Here is a 5,849-nt window from a genome sequence, read left to right as displayed (position 1 = left end):
ACTTCTTCAGGTTTTCCTTAACAGGAACCCATTCGGGAGCCAACTTTGAAAAGTTGCAAAGGTGCAGGACATTTGGCTTCTTTACCATTTATTTGCTGGATGCCTTTGGGCGAGTTCCCTGAACTCTCTGGGCTTCAGTGTCCCCATGTGCATGTAAGCCAAATGTTCCCAGGCCTCCCACGCCCATGGACACCAGTGAGGCCACGTTAACATCAGTGCTAGATTGTGTTGACCACCTGGCCTCCAGCAGCACAGCTGCATGATCTTAGGCTGTTCCATCTTCCCTGTTATTTCTGAAGCTGATAGGAAGTCTCTCACATGTGCTCGTGTTCTGCTGACAAGCTATTTGTGGAGGATCCCTGGCCACTGTCTCTGCTACCATGCCTGAGATCTGATTTAAATAACAAAAAGTTTATGCGGAACTTTTCTATTGACAGAGCTTCAGTCAGATCACTCTTATGATGTATTTTCAAGGGATAAGAACTTTTAGGTAGAAAACATAAAAACCTAGACATAAAGAAGAGGCCTAAATATACAAGCACAGCATATTCAGACGAGGGCTTTTGAACAAGACCTCATCTTTTCCAAAGTTGTTTCTGGCTGAAGGACAGCAGGTGGCAGCAGAATCAAGCTTTTTCACAGCAAGAAGCTTCTGGAGCGTCAGATGGTTCTCAGAGGAGGAAAGAAGCAGCTTTTAGTAAAAACCTTTCATCTAAAAATCTAAACTCAGCAGAAGAACAAAAACAAAACAGAGTGAGGAACCAGCGCCATTAGCCTCAGCCACTAAAGATCAGGATGTCGTTTCTTGGCTGCCATCCACACAGCCACATCTTGTCCTTCCAAGGAATCCTGAAATTGCCATGGACAGTGGCCTGGAAAGGAACCTGGGGTCTGTTTCTCCTTGAATAGGGTTCCTGTCCTGATGGTGCCCTTGTCAGATGTTAAAGCTGGTTCACCAGGAAACAGGCTCTGGTCAGGGTTGGGCTCCCTGGAGAGGTCAGCCCAAATTCAGAACAAATTTATGCATGAAAAAGGGGTTTTTTAAAAAGGAGATCTTGGATGTAATAAAAAGAAATGCATCACTGCTATGTGCTATAACACAGATGAACCTCAAAAACATCATGCTAAGTGAAAGAAGACAGTCACGAATGCATGATGCCATTTATAGGAAATGTCCAGAATAGGCAAATCGAGAGACAGAAAATAGATTAGTGGTTGTCTAGGGCTGGGGAGGTGGTGATTGAGGAGTGACTGTTAATGAGTACAAGCTTTCTTTTGGGGTGACAAAAATGTTCCAAAATTAGATTCTGGTGATGGTTGCATAGCTCTAGAGATATACTAAAAACTACTGAATTGTGCACTTTAAATGGGTGAACTTTATGGTATGTAAATTATCTCAAAACTGTTTTAAAAAGAGAGAAAAGGGAAAGTATACTTTGATCACTAATACATTTCAAGTGAAAATAAACCTCAGATAACTATTCTGAGCAGAGAAACCGAGACAGACGCAGACGGGGAGAGAAAAAGACTCTGCAGCTGCCACAGCAAAGAATTGGAGGTTGGTTAGAAATATGACTCCGGTTCATTAGTGGATTTTACTTTTCGTTTAGATGCTGATGTGATAATGGTACAATATGCTTCCTGCTTTGGCAACACACTTTCTATTCCTAAGGACTGCAAATACTTCCTCACCTTAAAGAGTGACTGGATGACGGGGGTGACCATCTCACTATTGAAAGGATGAAGCTCTTCCTGGAATAGGCCAGTAGAAATAGCAAAACTCTGAAGTCACACAGGCCTGCTTTCAAATCCAAGATCCTCCTCTTATTAGCTATGAGGTGTCAGTTCCTTTTCCATATCCACATCTCAAGTTTGAGTAAGAGTGATTTAACACGAAATATGAAAGTGCCTAGCCTATAATAAACATGGAATTTATGTTATTCTCCTAGAATGTCCAGCCTCACTGGCAAGAAGACTTTTTCTCTTAAAACCAAGCTATGTCATGCTTTCCTGTTGCTCCTATGGCTCTAAATCTCTGAAGGTCTTCTCTACTGCCCCCCAGTACCCCCCCCAAGTCCATTTTCTTTTTCTTTTTTATTTATTTATTTATTTATTTATTTTTGGCTGTGTTTGGGTCTTCGTTTCTGTGCGAGGGCTTTCTCCATTTGTGGCAAGCAGGGGCCACTCTTCATCGCGGTGCATGGGCCTCTCACTGTCGCGGCCTCTCTTGTTGAGGAGCACAGGCTCCAGATGCGCAGGCTCAGTCGCTGTGGCTCACGGGCCCAGTTGCTCCGTGACATGTGGGATCTTCCCAAATCAGGGCTCAAACCTGCATCTCCTGCACTGGCAGGCAGACTCTCAACCACTGCGCCACCAGGGAAGCCCCCAAGTCCATTTTCCATCGACAACCTTATTATCACTTTTTACAGCAGTGGAAACTCCCTGAGAATGGAAAATTAGTCAGTGACAATACTGTATTGGGAAGCAGCTGAATAGGAGGGAACCCCTGTCCCTGGCTACCTAAAACACAAGGCTAGTCAGTAATATATGGCTATAATATAACCCTGGATACCAATGGTGCAATGGAAACTCTGCCCCCACCAGAACAATAGTGTTTATATTAGAGAATTTGAGGTGTTATAATCAGAAGCATTTCTAGAAACTACAGAATATTGGGATAAAATGTCAACACTTTAGTCAAGATTGTACTTAAAATCTATGCAAGTTTTTAACTCCATAGGCATCCTAGTAGCTTTGGGGAAAATTGTACTCTGTTCCTAGTGTAATGGATGAGAAAATGGGCTAAGGAGGCTGCCTTGTTTCAAAGCTTGGCTCTGCCTCCTGTGAAACCAGGGCAACTACTTATCCTCTCGGTGCTTGTTTCCTCACACATCAATTGAGGGAATAATATTATCTATTTTATAAGGCTATATAAGGATTCTGTACGTTAATGTAACATGCTTAGAACAGTGCTTGGCACGTAGTAAGCACCAATAAATCCATTAATTCAACAAATGTTTATTGGGACTTGCCTGGCAATCCAGTGGTTAAGACTCCATGCTCTCACTGCCAGGGCCCGGGTTCAATCCCTGGTTGAGGAACTAAGATCCCACAAGCTGCACGGTGTGGCAAAAAATAAATAAATTAAATTTAAAAACAAAATTACCCCACAAATGTTTATTGAATATAGTTGTGGCTCAATATGTGACACTGTTTTATGCTGGGAATACTAAAGTCGATAAAACAGAATAAGTCCCTGCCTTCGTGGAGCTTACTTCCTGGTGGGAAGAGGCAAACAACAACAAAAAATACATACACACATATGAATTGTGTCCTCCTACCCCATTCCTCTCCCCCAAGTCATATGTTGAAGCCCTAACCGCCCCCCACCAAGGCAATGGTATTTGGAGGTAGAGCCTTTGGGATGTAATTAGGGTTAGATGAGGTCATGAAAGTGGGGCTTTCATTATGGGATCAGCGCTGTTATGAAAAGAGAGACACCGGAGCACTCTCTCTGCCATGTGAGGACACAGTGAGAAGGTGGCCGTATACAAGCCAGGAAGAGAGCCCTCACCAGGAACCAAATCTGCCAGCATCTTGACCTTGGACTTCAAGCCTCCAGAACTGTGAGAAAGAAATGTCTGTTATTCAACCACCTAATTCATGTTATTTTGTTATAGCAGCCTGAGCAGACTAAAACAGATTTGTTTGTAAATACATATTTGAAATAGGAACCTTGAATAGGCACAGAGCTGGTTTTACCGATGGAAAGAGCCTTATACTAAACTATGGTGGGGAGCTTGCATTCCCATTTTAGCAATGGTACCCACTCTCCACAGAGTGGCCATGGAAAAGTCACTTGATGACTCTTATCTTAGATGTCTGCATCTATTAAATGATGAACTAGATGATCCTTGAAATGTTTGGTTCTGCCCATCTTATGGTTGGAATAGCAATTCACCTTCTGGGTAATTTACACACATAAGTGTGCTAATACTTAGGGTGGCAGAGAGGGTGATTTAGAGTAGACACTGATTATCTCGATTGTACTTTTCAAATGGAGGATTAATTAAATCCTAAATTTGGATTTGGCTTCCTAGTTAGCAACGTTTCCTTCCTGGAAAAGAAATAGCGTGTGTCAAAGAGAGCAGCTCATTTGGATAATTTTTTTCCTTCTTCCCTGGTTTCTTGTGAGCTCTGACTGTGCAGTTCTCTCAGAGCCTCTTCCTTCCCAGATAACAGCTGAGACAACAGAGCTTATGGTTTTCCTGAGGTTCCTTTGATAAATGGCTAACATCTGATTGATCCATTCTCATTTCACCCGTCACTTGTACAGAAAAACTGTAGAGAGTGTAACAGCACAGGAGAATAATTTTTAAGTTTTTCAGACATTTTGTAAGATTTGATTTTTTCTGCTTCTCTCACCTCTGAATGATTTCACTGGGGTATCTTGGATGTAAAAGATTTCTTCAAGTTCTTTTGCTCTTGGATCCTCCAATTCTCTGAGCAGGTGACAGCCTCTAGAAATGCATCTAAGGGGCCTCCATGGTGGAGCAGTGGTTAAGAATCTGCCTGCCAATGCAGGGGACATGGGTTCAAGCCCTGGTCCAGGAAGATCCCACATGCCGCGGAGCGACTAAGCCCATGCGCCCCAACTACTGAACCTGCTCTCTAGAGCCTGTGCTCCACAACAAGAGAAGCCACCACAGTGAGAAGCCTGCGCACCCCAACGAAAAGTAGCCCCTGCTCGCCGCAACTAGAGAAAGCCCGCGCGCAGCAACGAAGACCCAATGCAGCCAAAAATAATAAATTTTTTAAAAAAAGAAATGCATCTAAGGAAAGATCATATCACTTCCATTTTTTGACCCCTGGGCACCTTCCACTACCAAATACACTAAAGAAAACAAGAGTCTTCTCCTGTTAGCTCTGGTGCAGTGGAATTGAGGGACAACCACAAAGAAATCAGAGTATATCTTATAACGGAGCTGTCAGGCAGCTTGTGATGACAGAAATATTGTTTTTCCTGGTGATGAGACTAGAAGGATCTTCATAAAACCAGCAGATGTATCATTTTCATTTCTGAAAGTCCATTTTATAATAGATTATTTCTCAAAATGGGAAAAAATGAGATTTTGAAATATTTTTAAAAATGCTCAGTTTCACTCTTAAGATAAAAACAAATAAAAATTACAAGAGGATGCTTAGCAGATTGGCAAAAATTTTAAATAACCTCCTCTGTTGGCATTTTCATGTAAAGGTATTAGGAGTATAATTTGCTGAACAAATTATACTTGACAATATCTATCAAATTTTGTAGTGCACAAAGATTAGAGTAGTAATTACTTAGATCCAGTTATTTCACTTCTAGGAATTTATCCCACACATCTTCCAGACATGTGCTCAAAGATGTAAGTATAAAGATAATTATTGCAGAATTATTTGTGAGAGAAAAAAAAAAAAAGAAACTTAGAGGTCCATGAAGAAGACTGGGTAAATAAGTTAGTAAGCTAGAGTATATCCATATAATGGGATACTATTAAAGAATAATCTTCATGATGTACTGCTAGGGGAGAAAAGCGTACAGAAACTTGTAGGTAATCCCATTTGTTTAATATTCAGAAACAAGTGACACAGGTGGCATCTGGGGAGGGAAATTAGAAAACAGTTTTTCTTTTATACCCTTATTTTTCATTGTATACTTTTTTAACATTTAGATTTTGTACCATTTTTGTGTATATTTTTAAAAGTAATTAAAATTTCAACACCCACAATAGTGACACACAAAAAAATCTATGGGAAATAGCTTACACACATTGAATTTTGCTGTATGTCAGGTACTGAATTTTTTT

The sequence above is a fragment of the Mesoplodon mirus genome (genome assembly GCF_964341445.2).
Source record: "Mesoplodon mirus genome assembly, chromosome: 3".
NCBI classification, from domain to species: domain Eukaryota; kingdom Metazoa; phylum Chordata; class Mammalia; order Artiodactyla; family Ziphiidae; genus Mesoplodon; species Mesoplodon mirus.
This window is presented reverse-complemented; position numbering follows the sequence as displayed.